We start from the raw sequence: 15,630 nt of genomic DNA, 5'->3' as shown, positions 1-15,630 counted from the left end.
ACCTTGCCAGGTAGAGTATTCTTGGTTGGAAGTGCTTTCGCTTCCCTTTCGGCACTTTCAATATACCATGACATTCCCTGCTGGCCTACAATGTTTCTGCTGAGAAATCTCCTGATAGTCTTATGGGGGCTCCCTTGTATGTAACAAGTTATTTTTAAGATTCTCTCTGGGCATGCCTAGGTGACTCCGTTGGCTAAGTGACTGACTCTTGATCTCGACTTGGGTCATGATCTCACAGTTTGTGGGTTTGAACTCCACATCAGGCTTTGTGCTGGCAGCATGGAGCCTGCTTGGGATTCTGTCTCTCCTTTTCTCTGCCCCTCTCCCACTCTCTCTTTCTCACTCTCTCTCTCAGAAATAAATAGGTGAACTTAAAAATAAATTCTCTCAGGGCGCCTGGGTGGCTTAGTCGGTTGGATATCTGACTTCGGCCCAGGTCATTGAGCCCCGCGTCGGGCTTTGTGCTGACAGCTCAGAGCCTGGAGCCTGCTTCGGATTCTGTGTCTCCCTCTCTCTCTGCCCCTCCCCCACTCAAGCTCTGTCTCTCTCAAAAATAAACAAACATTTAAAAAAATTCTCTGTATCCTTAACTTTTGACATTTTAATTTTTTTTTTTTTTTAGAGAAAGAGAAAGAGAGTGCAAGCAAGGAGAGGGGCAGAGGGATTGAGAGAGAGAGAGAGAGAGAGAGAGAGAGAGAGCAGGATCATGACCTGAGCAAAAATCAAAAGTCAGTCACTCAACCAACTGAGCCACCCAGGTGCCCTGACATTTTAATTATAATGTGTCTTGGTGTGGTCTCTTTGGGTTCATCTTGTTTGGAACTCTCTGGGATTCCAGGATCTGGGTGTGTGTTTCTTTCCCCAGGTTACAGAAGTTTTTGGCCATTATTTCTTCAAATAAGTTGTCTGCCTCTTTCGCTCTCTCTTCTCCTTTTGAAATTCCTATAATATGAATGTTAGTCCATTTGATATTGTCCCATAAGTCCCTTAGGTTACCTTCATTTTTTTTAGTTCTTATTTCTCTTTGTTCATCTTTTGGGTAAGTTCCACTGCCCCTGTCTTCCAGCTCACAGATTCTATCTTCTGCTTCATTTAATCTGCTTTTGAAACCCACTCATGTCTTCTTCAATTCAGTTATTCTTCAGTTCTACTATTTCTGCTTGGTACTTATATTCTCAATCTCTTTGTTGAAGTTCTCACTGTGTTTAACCATTCTTCTGAGTTTGGTGAGCATCTTTTAACTATTACTTTGAAATCTACATCATGTAAATTACTTATCTCTATTTCACTAAGGTTTTTTGTTTTTTTTTTTCTGGGGTTTCATCTTGTTCTTCTGTTTGGAACCTATTCCTCTGTCTCCTTATTTTGCTTGAGTTTCTGTGTTTGTTTCTATGCATTAGGTGAAACAGCTATCTCTCCCAGTCTTGCAGGAGTGGCCTTATGTAGGAGATGAACCTTACTGTTCAACTATGCCCTAGCTCTTGTTTGCCTCTTGAACCTTTGTGATTATCTAAGCAGCCGGTTTTTTCCTGGTGGGTCCCTGTGTAGAGGTTATGCCAAGATGTGTCAGTGTTCCAGAGGGAAGATTTCAGTTAGCACCTGGTTTCAGGCCATTTGGGAGCTAGATCCTCAAGTAGCAGGTTTTAAAGCATGCAAATATATGCAGTCCTATGGGAACATAATCACAGACCCTGCTGGCCTGCAAAACAAGCAGTCTGGAGGAGTCCCCTCAGTGACAGTTGTAAAACGTGAGGCTCCTTTCTGGGAGGGACCAGCAAACTTTCTGAGAGGTATAGCAAGGCTGAGGATCAGCTCAAAGATGGTATCCTATGTTCCCTGATAGCACCTCTGTAGCCTCTAGATGTGTTGTAAATGTGAAGCCTGCCCCTCAGGCTAAAGCTCCAGGGCAAGTAAATAGGCCTTTTACATCAGATAACTGGGAGTGTGTTTTAGTCTGCTGTCTGTGCAGTGCTCTGGGGATGGCAGTCTGCCAAGAACTGTCTCTCCAATTGTTTCAGACCCATTTGACCCAGAAACACAATCGCCCTTGGTCACTGAAGCCAGGTGCTCAGGCATCCCTATGTGGGCTACATCCATAGGCCAGCTTTGTTGGAGCTGTAGTCAGACAGCAGGTAGTGGCGGGGCTTTTGTCCTGCTGGCTGAGGCACAGTCTCAGGGAGTAGCGCACGGGGGCACCCACCAGTGCTAGCAGGGTAGAGGGAGAGTGACAAAATGTCATCTGCCATCTACCACCACCACTAACTGGGTAGAAGGAGAACACCAAAAATGGCACCCACCAGCATCTCTGTCCCTGGAGACAGTCCCAACAGGCTCTTGTCCTTCTGGCAGATGCCTTAAGAATAGCAAACGGAGGCACCTGGGTGGTTCAGTTGGTTAAGCATCTGGTGCCTGATGTCAGCTCAGGTCATGATCTCACAGTTCATGAGTTTGAGCCCTGCATCAGCACAGAGCCTGTCAGCACAGAGCCTGCTTGGAATTCTCTCCACCCCCCACCACCCCTCCTCCACTCATATTCTCTCTCTTTCTCTTTGTCAAAAACTAAACTAAACAAACAAACAAATAAATAAAAGAACAGCAAACAGATCTCTTTCACTTATGGTCTAGGCACTTTTCAAACTGCTGCTTCTACACTAGGTTCGAGGACAAGTGAGTCTGCACACGAGCCCTTTAAGAGTGGAGTCTGGGTTCCCTACAGCCCTGTGGCTTTTTCAGACACATGCCCCGTTGTTTTTCAAAACCAGATGTTTTGGGGGCTCGTGTCTCTAATGCAGGTCCCAAAGGCTGAGGTGCCTAATGTGGGGCACAAACTCCTCGCTGCACAGGAACAAGCTCCATGTTTGTGAGATCCCTCCCAAATGTGGGCCACCGTGCCAGGGGTGGAGTCTTTGGCAAGACTATGTCTCTGCCTAACCTACCATCTCGACGTGGCCTCTTTATCCATTGTGAAGGAGCTTACTCCAGTAGTTTTCAGGTCTTTTTCGGAGGGAATTTTCCCCTAGGTAGCTGTAGATCTGTGTCTATGGGAAGGGGTGACTTCAGGATCTTCCTACACCTCTTGAACAGAAGCTCCCTCATCACCTGGAGCACCAGGACCAAAAGATGCCTCAGATCTTAAAAGAATCAAAGTATTCAATAACTGCTTGTTGATGAATTGATAGTATGACTGTTGAACATGCTGACATGTGAATCCATTCACACAGCTGTAGAGAACCGGAAAGGGGGGTGTAGGCATGGGCAGAGAAGTTAGGAATCCAAGACAGGCCTCTTAGGTCTCTACTGATGGGGAATTTACCTAGCAAGCAGTGAACTCTCAGTTGAAGCAGGCCGAGGTCCTCCATCCAGTTTTTCCAATTCCTTGTCCAAAAGGAGTTGCTGAGGTCTATCTTGCTGTGATGCCAGCTTTCTCAAGGTTTGCAGACAAGGCTTCACGTTTTCCTCAACCCTACACATTGGTCCACAGTAAGCCCCATGAGCTGATCAGATACCATTAACCCTGCAGCAGTAGCACAATGCTGGCCCCCAAGTCACCCAGATGTAGCAGGGTGGCTCCAAGCATAGGGCAGCTACTCGCCCTTCCCCACAGTCCTCGCCAAGTCCTCTCTCAGAGCTGGGTCAGCTCCCCCACAGCACAGTCGAGAAGGAGGGGGGAGAATGACCGAGAGGCTGAGCTGTGCAGCATGGACTGCACTTTCACAAAAAGAGAAGCCTGCAGCCACGAAACATCTCTTTTCCAAGAAATGCTGAGAGGGAGCAGGGAGAAAATAAAACACCGAGGCATTCTCAAATGTGGAACCTGCTCAGCCTTTGTTCTTATTTGATGAATGCACCAACCACGAGGCAGATGACAGGCCAAAGAACATTGTTGTGCTGAGAAAGTGTATTTCATCAAGTCCAGCCCGAGATCTCCAAGGAGAGGTAAGTCTGATGAACGATCAGTGCTGGGGAGGACTTCACCAGCAGCCCCACTGCTGCATCGTCTAAACTGGCACTGGGGATTCATAAATGACCCAGAGCTGGCTCTTCCCCTGTTTCTTTCTGCCTCTCTGCCATTTGTGACATTTCACAGGAGAGAAGAGCTACCAAGGCAGGTGAAAAGAAAATTTTAAAAACAAATACATTGTGGGAAGTCAAAATGTTAAGTCCATTGTGCTGCCTGAGAAGGAAAAGTGTAATCTGTGAATCACACAGGCCTGGGTCTTTCCATTTCACATCTGCAGTTAGAAGAGGATGGAGAGAAAGTCTGGGGCTTAGTAGGTGCAGTATTTGCTGGGTGAATGAATAAAAGAATTCCCAGCAGAGGCTTGGATCTGGAGTGACCAGCTGGCTTTCTTAAAGACCTGTCACTCACGGACTCACATTCTTCAGAGACGTCATGAAAATTAGCAAGGGGTACTAAGCAGCCAAGCTCTTGGCAGCTTCTAGAGTGTCTAGCTCTACTTCTACAGCTCCAGTCGCCCTAGCAGGAGCAGTCTGCTCCAAAGCCCAAATTCTGAATTACACTCAGCATGAGCCCCACACACATGCAAACACAGAGAATCCACCTCAAACAGCACTTCTTGCCCAACAAGATTAAGTGTCCTGTCCATGCCAATTTCCCATGTTGACCCATATGGTAAAGAGGGGGCTGGGAGGGGAAGAAGCCTTTGCTGTCTTCCAATGATCAGTGGGGTCTAGGGGCACCTTGGTCAGTTAAGCATCCGACTCTTGATTTTGGCTCACATCGTGATCTCATTATTGTGGGATCGAGCCCCACATCAGGCTCCGTGCTGGGCATGGAGCCTGCTTAAGATTCTCTCTCTCTCTCTCTCTCTCTCTCTCTCTCTCTCTCTCTTTCTCTCTCTCCCCCTCTCTCTCACCTGCCTCTCCCCTGTGCACACCCATGCTCACTATCTCTGAAAGAAAGAAAGAAAGAAAGAAAGAAAGAAAGAAAGAAAGAAAGAAAGAAAAAGAAAGAAAAGGAAAAGAGAAAAAAAGAAAAGACAAGACAAGACAGAAAGAAAGAAAGATTGGTGGGGTCTATTCCCAAATATTCTAATTCTCCTCCTTCTGGGCACATGAAGGAGGCCGCCTTCAAGAGGTGGAGTTTTCCCCCCAACCCTAGAGTTCCAGCTGGTCCTCTGACTTGCTTTGATGAAGCAGCAGATGGATGTTACCCTGTGAGACGTCAGAGCCTAGATCCCAAGAGGTCCCAGAGATCCCATTTCACCTTAAAGGACAGTTTCCTTGAGAATGAGAAATCACATGGGGGAAGAGGGGCCCAGATGAGAGGCAACACCAATCATCTGACACCTGAGAGAGGTTCTCAGACTGTCCAGGCCCTGCAGGGCCACCAGGTGACGGTCACCACATTAATGAGCTTAGGTAATGAGACCAACTGGGCTGGGCCTCAATGGCTAACCCACAGAACTGTGAGCAAATAAAAATGGTTCTGCTAAATTTTGGGGTGGTTTGTTATACAGCAATAAACAATCAATACAAAACTCATCCAGCAAGTCTGTGCAGCTATTCACAAGAATGAGGTCATTCTCTATGCACTGATGTGGAAAGATGGCTGGAGAAGTTGCCAGTCAGTATAATACAATTCTACTTATGGAAATTGTTAAGTTAGTAGGTAGACAGCTGGATGCCGGTCTATCCTAAAAATACCTGGAAAGAATAAAAACCAAAGTATTAACAGTGATTATCTCTGAAGGGCAGGATTATAGGAGATTTTCCTTTTATATAATGCATGTAATGTTCGAATATTATAATGAATCTGTGGGGTTTTTTGTGACAACAACAAAGAAAGGTATATTTTAAAAATTCTGCTACAAGCTGATTTTTCCTAAAACATCCCTTTCATCCTGTCATTCCCCCGTTCAGGGACCAGCACCTGCTCCCCACTGCCAGCCTCCTACAATCTGACTCTCCTCTGGATGACATTCAAGGTGCCCCCAGGCCAGAGCCCTCCTCCCCCTCCCCCGTGTTCATCTCCAGGTCACACCCATCTCGACCCCCACCTCCAAGCCTGCCACCCACCACCACGACCACTCAAAGAACCCCTTCCTGTGCCTCTCACAATCCCACCCCTCCCACGAGGCCCAGCCCCATCTCCCCTGGGACCCTCTAGGGGTCCTCAGAGAAAGTTCCACCCAGCCCTGCCCTGGATTGGATGGTGTACTATATTATGATCTCCCTGCACTGCAGGAATTGACTGTCCCTTAAGGGGCACCTTTGTAGACACAGGCTGACTGACCACCATCATCTCCAGCTTCTCTGGCTAATAGTGGGAGAGGGAAAGAGCACAGACAGGCAATTCCAACTCCCTTCCCTCTCTGTGCCCACCGGCTGGATGGTGGGTAATGACCCTGGACTAGGGGCTTCCTCCCCATGCACCTCGTCTCCACAGGCAAGTGGGAGCCAATTTGCAACAGCTGCTAATTCACAGTGACTCATGCCTCCTGGGCTGCTCTAGGGGCTCTCCCTCCCCACCCTCCAGGTCCCACAAGCTGTATTTGGATCCAAACTCTGGCTTCAAACCTAATTGCCTTCCTGGGGGGCCCAACGGCTCTTCCTCCCTCAGGTCCCTGCAATCTGCACGTCCAGTTTTTAAACAAAGCTGCTTAGAATCTCTCAGGATTAAGTGGAAAATTGCAAGCCCAGACCTCTACCTCACTTTCTCTAAAATACAACATGTCATTCTACATGTTCATACAGTCCCATTCAAACCCAGCCAGTCACCCTGCCCCTCTGAGCCCTTCCATAGGGCTTGGCCCTATTGGGGGCTGGAGACTTGCTCAGGCAGGCTCTGCTCCCACTGTCCTTGGCACCGCCACCCCCAGGGCTTGTCGGAGAATATCAGCCCCCTAAGCATCCATTTCCACACTGTGGCAGGTGGCCAGGTAAGAGGGCTTAGGCAGGGCTGGCAGGTACTGTGTTCAAGTCTTACACCGCCCTCTAAGGAGGGGGTGTTCCCACCACAGGTAGACAGTGACGTATTGAAAGGGCTCAGGTGGGCCTCTCACCTGAGTCCCAGAACAACACAAGAGAACTCCTTCCCACACAAGCCCACACGGGCACACCCAGCCACACACACGCTAGGGCAAACACATGCATACTAACCCACATGCACACAGACACATGTGCATGGCCACACCCTGTCCCAGCCTTGCTCTGAGCACCCCACTGAGATCACTTCCCTCACCTGTCCACTGGTCTCAGAGACCCGTCCCCACCCCCAAGCCCTCTCCCTGACTCAGAGCCTGGCACATTTCCCTCACTGGGAGGGGGAGGACCACGCATGCGTGTGCCGCCAGCCACATGCACCCTGCATGCTGGTAGGAGGCCGTGGGCACGGGTGGGTATACACAGCCAGGGCTCCGGGGGAATTCCCAGGCAGAGACAGGCATTGTTCAGGTTTTACAATCATGTATTTGCTTTAATGTTTCTTTTTAACCTGAGAAACAGCAGTTTTTTGAATCTGCATGAAGATGCTATAAGGGTTAGCAGTGGCCTACGCTGCTAAGGCCAAGGGTAAGAACGCACCAAGCTCCCATGCCAGAACAGGACCCTCAGCCCTCCTGCAGAGACAGTCAAGCCCCCCCCCCCAGTATGCGAGAGGATTCCAGGGGTTCTGCTGAGCTGTCTGACTCTCCAGACCCCCTGGACAGTTCTCCACTCACATCCTTTCCTATCACAAGGTCAGATATTTGAACAAACACTGACCATTGAGCATAGATATGGTCACAAGACTCTCAAAAAGTGAGTATTCAAAATACAGTTAATTTCCCACCACTGTCTGAGGAGTGGGAAGGAAGACTAAGCAGAGAAGAGGTGTGATAAACCCAAGAGCACAGACAGTATTAAACAATAGATACTCAAAAAATAATCTACATTTCACTCCTGAGTATAGACTAGAGCACACAGGCTGTGACACTCAAAGCCAGCAGAGGTGCTCCTTCTGGCTCTGTCACATTCACAAGGACCTCAACCCAGTTCAGGCTGAGTTTTTGGTTCAGTACGAGGGAAAGGGTTTGGAAGCTGGACTACACCCAGGCAGATATTCTCGCTTCATTATGCTGTGGCTATAACTGAAGTTGAAATTGTCAACTCACCAGGCTGGAGTGCAGCCATGGAACCTTCTAGCTCCTAAATGCATCGGTCAGGGGCAGGAGGCAGTTAAAATGAAAGCAGCAGCAGGGCCACCAGCACAGGACGGAAGTCAGGCCTCAAGACCCTGCCACTGACCGGACAGGCAACCATCTCTGTAAACAACCTCCGCCCCATCCCACTTCCATCAGAAACCAGGGCCTCTGTTTTAATCATTAACTTCACTCTTTCCTCCTCCATGTACCTCTAGGCCAGAGGCAGAGAGGGCCCTTGTAAGAGGAGGAGGTATTCGGGAAGCCCCAGGACTGGAAGCCAAAACCCCCTCGTCCCACTCAGAAACCACCTTTATCAAAGCTCAAGGAACCTTAGCAAAGGGCGGTCCAGACTCCCATTTTTCAGGTGAAGAAACCAGCCTGATGAAAGCAACTAATTTGCCAAAGGTCACAAAGCCCATTAGAGGCAGAGGCAGGAGCCAGGTGAGAGCCTCCATCCAGGAGCTGGCCATCATTCCAGAGGCTCAACAGCATGACAAGAAACGACACAACCAAAGCCCTGTGAGGCCAAAACCATAGGAAAGGATAAACTTCCTGTCTGGAGGTCCTTCCTTCAGGTCTCCCTCCCAAATGTACAGAAGGACGGTCTTCTGGCTAGAAATGACTGGTGGTGTCAGGGGCCATCTGTCTCCCCAAGACTGTGCAGGCCTCCTGGGAAGCTTGCCACCATGTTCTGCCCTGGCAGGACCCCCCGGGAGCAGGCTGCACAGGATCTCCATGATAGGGCAGGCCATACTGTGTGGGGCCAGGAGGCGCTGAGTGGCAAGGGGTGACCTAGTCCTCAAGTCTTTCCCTCCCTGCTGCTTGCTGTCTGCCAGATTGGTTTCCTTGGGCTCAGGCCACTGTGCCTGGCTGCACTGCACAGTCCATCCACAGGCGGTGCTCCAAACCCCACAGCGCAACAATGAAAGCAGACACCCCACCCGAGCCCCAGGGAGGAGGGGGGAAGACTTAAAATGGGAGCTCCCACATTCCTGCCACAGGAGCCAAAGGAGGGACCTGGAGGTGATTCTCGGGAGCCACAAGAAGGGGCTCCTGGCCTGTGGTAGGAAACGCAGGCGCTGCGGGCTAGGGTCTGAATCCCCGCCTCACCTCCCACTACAGATGTGGTCTTAGGCCAGGCTCCGGCCAGCCTCAGCCTCAGCTGTGGCCACTGTAACATGGGGGCAAATGACAGCTACCTTGTAGGATTCTTGTGAAAATTCAAGGAGATTTAAATGAAGATTTAATATGACTTCAGTTAAATTCGTCGTGGACACAGTCTGAAACCATGGCTACCGGTGATGATGATAAATGTGAACGCTGGCATCCTAAGTATGACGTGCAAAGTATGGCAGGACAATAAGAGGTCCGTGGCCACTCCTGGGACACCAAATAGTCTCTGCTGCAACTCACAAAGAAAGGAATCTTTGGGCAAGATAAGTTACCAGCCAGCACCATCCTTCCAACCACCACCCCCATCCCCACCCCAATACTGCTGAGTTCTTGGAACGTGAGAGATTTACCAATCATCCAGGAGGAGAAAGCCACAGGATAAAACACACATAAATTAAAACATAAAAAGACCCAGGTCTTTAAGCAGTATCCCCAGGGAACCTGAATCAGCACCATCCACAAGGGCTGCCTTACTGCCTAAGTGGCTTCTGCCTGGCTCCAGTAGGCTAGGGACCTTGACGCACAAGTGCTTGGACAAAGAAGCTATCAGCAAGACCCCAGGAAGCTGTGGAAGCAGAGATTAGGATCCTGGAGAGGGTCCTGGCAGAGGGTGCCCACCCGGAGGGCCAGGGACATTGCTGCGGCAGCCAGGATAGAGAACTATAGAGAACAGAGACAGGTAGGATTGGCCGGATTCCCCCAGATTCTTTTCTGGCCAGCTAGTGGGAGGTCCTCTACCCTGGCTCCCAAGCCTGCTGGGAGGAGACAGGAAGCAGGAAGGTACAGGCCTCTCCTGTGTCCCTGGATTTCCTCCCTGTAATCAAGGTGGCCAGGAAAGAAATTAAGAGAACTACCCCAGCCATCAATCAGAAATAGTGGGGAGGGAGTAACTGTCTCCTTACCCCCAAAGCCCAATTTTAGGAGCTTATCAAAATGCAAAGTCAAAAGCCACGACAGAGAGACATCTAGCAAACATCAGCATACCATTCATTCTATCCTCCCTCCCGAAGAATGACTTTAGACAGTTTATAACACAAAGATTTTCAGAGACCCCATCACACGATGGACCCAGACTGACCTGTTTCTTTGAATTTCCTACAAGCACCTTGGCTGCTGACTGAGGGGAGAAGATCCCAGGATATTCCTGCAGAAAAATAAAAAATTAAGTAATTGCTTTGCTGTGAAGCCATTCTAGGGTGAATTCCGTCCAGCAGTGGCCACTCTTTGGAGAGGAGGCCTCCCATCTAGAACCTAGTCAATCAACAGATGGAGAAAACCAGAAATGGTAAACTGGTTCCAGCTGCTACACCAAGTTCACTCAGCTAGTAGTGGGTGCCTAAAGCATCATACGCAGAACCCAAGCCCTGGCCTGGTGGTTAAGACAGCTGTGATCTATTAGTAATGTCTGCTGTGGGCAGTTACAGAAGGAACAGAATCCATGCTATACATATTTGCCATCTGTGGAGTAGACCTTGGCATCAAGGGCTTAACATTTGTCATTCTGACCACTCACAAAATGACCCAAACTTTCAAGATATGTAAAACTGTTGAACTTTACTGAGACCTGAGTGTAACGCACAGCCCCTATGGGGCTGATGTAAAGGAACAGGACATGTTGTTGTTTTCATCTCTACCACATCCAAACTTTCTCTTGTGGAGCAATAAAAACGTGGTGGAAAATGCCCATCAAGTGAGAGAGAAATCTGCAGCAGGAGTTGAAAGGGTAGTTAACTCAGGGTATGAAAATATATACAGGAAACACTTGGCTCTCTGCAGAAACATGACACTGGAGAAAGCCAGGCCCATGTACAAAGACTGCTGCGGATGCAAATCTGGCATTCTAGAAGGTACAAGATTCATTTCTTGAGGACATCAGAGGTACACACTGTGCCCACTCTGTGATGCTCAGCAGTGAGTAGTGGGCCAGGAAGAACACAGAGGGAGTCAGAATCCACCCCCTGAAGGGGCTTATCATCTACTTGGAGACATGATGGTACACAATGGAAACAGTAAATGGCCTTGCACATTCCCAGTCACGCAGCTTAGAATCAGCTTCAGTGCCCCTTCCTCCTCTCCTCACCACCCCCATTCAATTAATTCACAAATGCTCTAACCCTGCTTCCAAAATGTCCCAGATCTAGCTCCACCTTGCCATTCCTCACAGCTGCCCAGTGCTCTCCCCACCATGATTTTCCTCCTTCCTGGGCCCCAGACTCACCCTCCTTAGACCTCGCCCTGCTTCTGCGGCCCCTGCTCGAAAACCTGCCAAGTTCCTGTCTCTCCAGCAGCAGCCCAGTGCCTGCAATGGTGGGCACTCAGCTTCTTATGACGGAACGGTCGGTCGAATGGATGAGATTCTTTGGCTGTGCATTTGTGGCCACCCACAATAGGCCCACTGTCTACCTGGTCCAGCCTTCTATTTCTCTTCATGCAACCTACTCACCAGCCCACACTCTCAGCACCTCTCTACAGGCTGATCCTTCCTCCCTTCTGCTCAACTGCAAGCCACTCTTCAAAGTTCACATCAAATGCCACCCGCTGCATGAGGTGCTTCTCCAGAATTGAGGTGGTTAATCTCCTTGTTCGAACTCACATAATACCATGGGCCACTCACCTTGTACCTTGAATTGTCACTTTTTGAACCCCTCTCTTGACCTTTTACTGCATTATACACGCCATGAAAACAAGGACCTTTATCTTTTTCATTTTTGTATCATCAGAACTTAGCACAGACTCTTGTACTATGACACACACACCAAGTGTTGGTGGATTTCACTAAAGAATCACCCCCAGGCAGTGTATAAAAGTCAGGAGAGATGAAGACAGAAAATGCCACAGGAGTTCCAAGGAAAAAGAGGTGCTTTGATGGATGGGTGGACAGAGAAGCCTCCAAGAAGGAACTCAGGCATAGTAAGGTCTTGAAAGAGGGGGAGGTGGGAGCAGGAAAGAGCAATCCAGAAAGGTGGAACAGTGTGAACTCACGGACAAAGGAGGAATGAGCAAAGCATGCTTGGGAGATCAGTTTGGCTGGAAAGTCAGCATGCTTGGGAGATCAGTTTGGGTCCCTGGGCGAGAAGGGTGGGAGATAAGGCTAGCCAGGCAGGCTTGGAGATGGACAGGAAGGATGCTGAGTGCCAGACTAAGGTACCTGGATTTGACTCATTCCCTCTTAGTCAGTGAGGATGACAATCACACCAGGCCTAGGCCTTAATGGTAGAAGAAGTCTTGTTTCTCTTGTTCTGAGCATATTAGTCTAGTCTCCTTAGCTAGGTTATAAATAACAACCACCATTTACTGCACACCTGCTGTGTGTGAGGCCCTAAGCTACGAGCTTCACATACATTATCTCATTGCTCCTTCCAACAGCCCTGAGAGCTTCATATTGTTATCCTGGTTTTGCAAGCAGGAAGCTAAAGCTACAAGAGGTGAAGGCACTTGCCCAAGGCCTCACCCACTCACTCACTTACTCACCAATACAGTGGTACTGGAGTTAGACACAGGGATGGGGCCAGCACTCCAACCAGCTACCACAGGCCCCAGGACTTCCCTTTGAAGCCAGGCTGCTTCTTCACAACCCTCCTCAATAATTCCTTAAAGCCAACATTTATTAAGCACATAGCAGGAGCAGAATAAAGCACACAAAGAACGGTGGTTTGGTGGGGGACGGGGGGGGGGGGAGAAATGGAGAGTTATTGTTTAATGGGTGTACAGTTTCAGTTTTGCAAGGTGAAAAAGTTCTAGAGATCTGTTGCACAACAACGTGAGTATACTTAACCCAAATGAACTCTACGCTTAAATATGAAGATGATACATTCTGTTACTTTTTTTACACAATAAAAAACTTTTTTAAATAAAGCACACTTATTATTTGACTGATCGGCTGTCCCTGGCATCTTATTTTGTTAATCATCTAACTCAGGAAGAGACTCTAGAAACATTTTAATCCAGTGACCCTCCAAAACACAGAGCTGAAAAGGGGAGGTAACATGTCCAGGGCTGCACAAACAGATGGTGTTAGAGCTAAGATCAGAGCCCAGCTTCCACAGACTTAATAGGGAAGAATGACAGAGACAGCACAGCATAATGCAAAACACATGGCAGGGGGGTGGTCAGAAGCCACAGGTTCAAGTTCTGCTTCCTTCCACCTAATGAGTTCTGTAACCTCAGAGAAGTCATTTATTCTCTCTGAGCTTCATTTTCCTAATCTATAAGAAGACAATTAAAAAGAACATATACTTAACAAGATTAGGTGTGAGTCAAATAAAATTATATACAGCTAATAACGCAGTGAAAGCATTTGACCAACTACGAATTACCTTATAAACACTGGTTATTGTGATTAATACTAAATATCTGTTCATAGATTTAAAGACTAAAATCTGATTTAGTCAGATCAAACATAAAACAATCCCATTCCATTCTGGTCCACTCTCAGCTGTTCAGAGCCTTGCACATAGCAGGTCTTCAATGAGTGAGTGCAGAACTGAATTACCCTTCAAAGTTTTCTCCACCCCCATCCTGTTCCCTCCCTCACCCCCAACCCAGAGCCCAGCTGCATCAGCCATGCCAGGACCAGGTGGAAGATAGGAAGCCCCTGTGAATGTCTGCCTCCCTGGCTGCATTCCTTAGCTAAATATAAATGATTTGTCCAGTCCATTGTTTGAAATTATCCATAATACCTCGCCTCCCCTCCCCATTACTTACGATGACAAGCTGACTGCACATCTTTATAGCAGAACATACATACAAAACATTCTCTGCGGCTATTTTTAGTAGAGAGAGGGAAGCTGGTGGGTATACAGGGATCAGAGCATGAGTCCTCAGTTTTCTCCACTAGTCCAGGAAAGCTTCCTGGAGGAGGAAATACCTGAGTCACTTCAGAGAAGGGGGCAGCTGCAGGTCAGAAAGACACCCTCACATGAGTGTGCTTCTCTGGACCAAAGGGAGGTGAGCTGCTGCCTTCTAATCCCCATTTTTGGGATGGGGAGGAAAGGCCGACACAACCCGGGAGGCTGGCGGGGGGGATCCCATATTACTCCAATACTTCAAATTGGCCCAGACAGTACACGCATTTGGGGAGGGGTTAGGGAAGAGGCCAATATCTTTTTCAAAAAGAGAACATCCAAGACTGGATCCAGTTCCGAGATACACAAGTACAAACACTATTCACATAACAAGACAGTTTCTTGTTGGGACTTTTTTTTTTTTTCCCCAACCACAAGAAAGTTTTTTAAAGTCCCAAACTTGGATACACAGATGGACTACATCTTGGAACTCGGGATGTGCCAAAGTCCTGTCACTGTGAGTGCCGATCTGCCAGCGGTGGCCCAAGGAGTGGTCAGGGGTGTCCGGCGAAGGGGGGAGGCAGGCAATATCCCAGCCCCGCCCGAGCTCCCGCCCTCCCTGAGGGCGCGCTATAGACTACCCCAAGCCAGTCCACGGAGCCACACAGTCAGAAAGCCTTGACAGCTCTGAGGCTCTCTCTTTCTGCTGCAGCCTACAGCCCTCCCATCCCTTCACTTGGCATTCCTCTGTCCGCTCTCCCGCAGCCCCGTTCCCAAAGGGTCTTCGTCCGAGCCTCTCCGCCTGCAGACCACACTTCGCTCTGTTACAGGACTCCGCGCACACACACCCCCTTCCCCGGCCGCTTCCCGCGTCCTCACAGGGCGCCTACCCAATCCCTCCCTCGGCTCGCCCACTACCGCCCTCCCGACACCCCTCCCCGGGACGCCCCGGAGTCGCTCCCCTCGATGGAGATCCGGGCCGGGGCTGGCGCGGCCCGCCCACAGCGGGCCCGAGCCCCGCAAGGCCGCGCGCTCCCGAGCCCCCGGGCCCGCCGCCCGCCCCGACCGCACTCACCGCGCTTGGGGAACGTGGGGTCCCGGCTCACTCCCGCTCCCGCACCACCGCCGCCGCCGCGGCCGCCAGCGGAAACGGGGGGCGGGGCCGGGGGCTCGCGGCGGGGGGCGGGGCCTGCCCGGGAATGGCGAGGCCGCGGGGCGGGGCCGGGGGCGGGGCGGGGCGGGGCCGAGGGGCAGCAGCCCGAAGCGCGAGGGGAGGAGGGGCCGGGGCCCTAAGAGGGAGCTGGAGTGGGTCCTGGAGGCCGGGGCTTCGGACACCCCCTGGCCGCACCCCAGCGTCCGAGGCGGAGGGAGCCCGTGGTGAGGCCGGGGCCGCGCTGGGCACCGGCGTCCAGGGCCAGGCGTGGCCGCCCTCTGGGCTTCCTTCCGGAAGCCTCCCTCCCCTCCCACCTCGGGACTCCGACCCGCCGCTCAGCCGGGGCGTCCGCACGACGCCACCCCCCTGCCACCGC

At 50.2% G+C, this 15,630-nt stretch overlaps 1 protein-coding gene across 1 annotated transcript in view; it reads right to left on the bottom strand.

The window, feature by feature from the left end:
• TSPAN9 (tetraspanin 9) overlaps nt 1-15,267 on the bottom strand; it is a 204,580-nt gene extending 189,313 nt beyond the window's left edge. Inside the window, exons 1-2 of the mRNA XM_043563266.1 lie at nt 15,177-15,267; nt 10,396-10,461 (exon numbers count right to left, since the gene is read on the bottom strand). The gene's annotated coding sequence lies outside the window, so the exon portion shown is untranslated. The remainder of the gene's footprint in view (nt 1-10,395; nt 10,462-15,176) is intronic.
• Nucleotides 15,268-15,630: the final 363 nt, after the last annotated feature.

The sequence above is a fragment of the Prionailurus bengalensis genome, chromosome B4, assembly GCF_016509475.1.
Source record: "Prionailurus bengalensis isolate Pbe53 chromosome B4, Fcat_Pben_1.1_paternal_pri, whole genome shotgun sequence".
Classification (NCBI taxonomy): Eukaryota; Metazoa; Chordata; class Mammalia; order Carnivora; family Felidae; genus Prionailurus; species Prionailurus bengalensis.
Note: the sequence above shows the minus strand (reverse complement) of the source record. Positions and strands in the feature narration are given on the sequence as shown.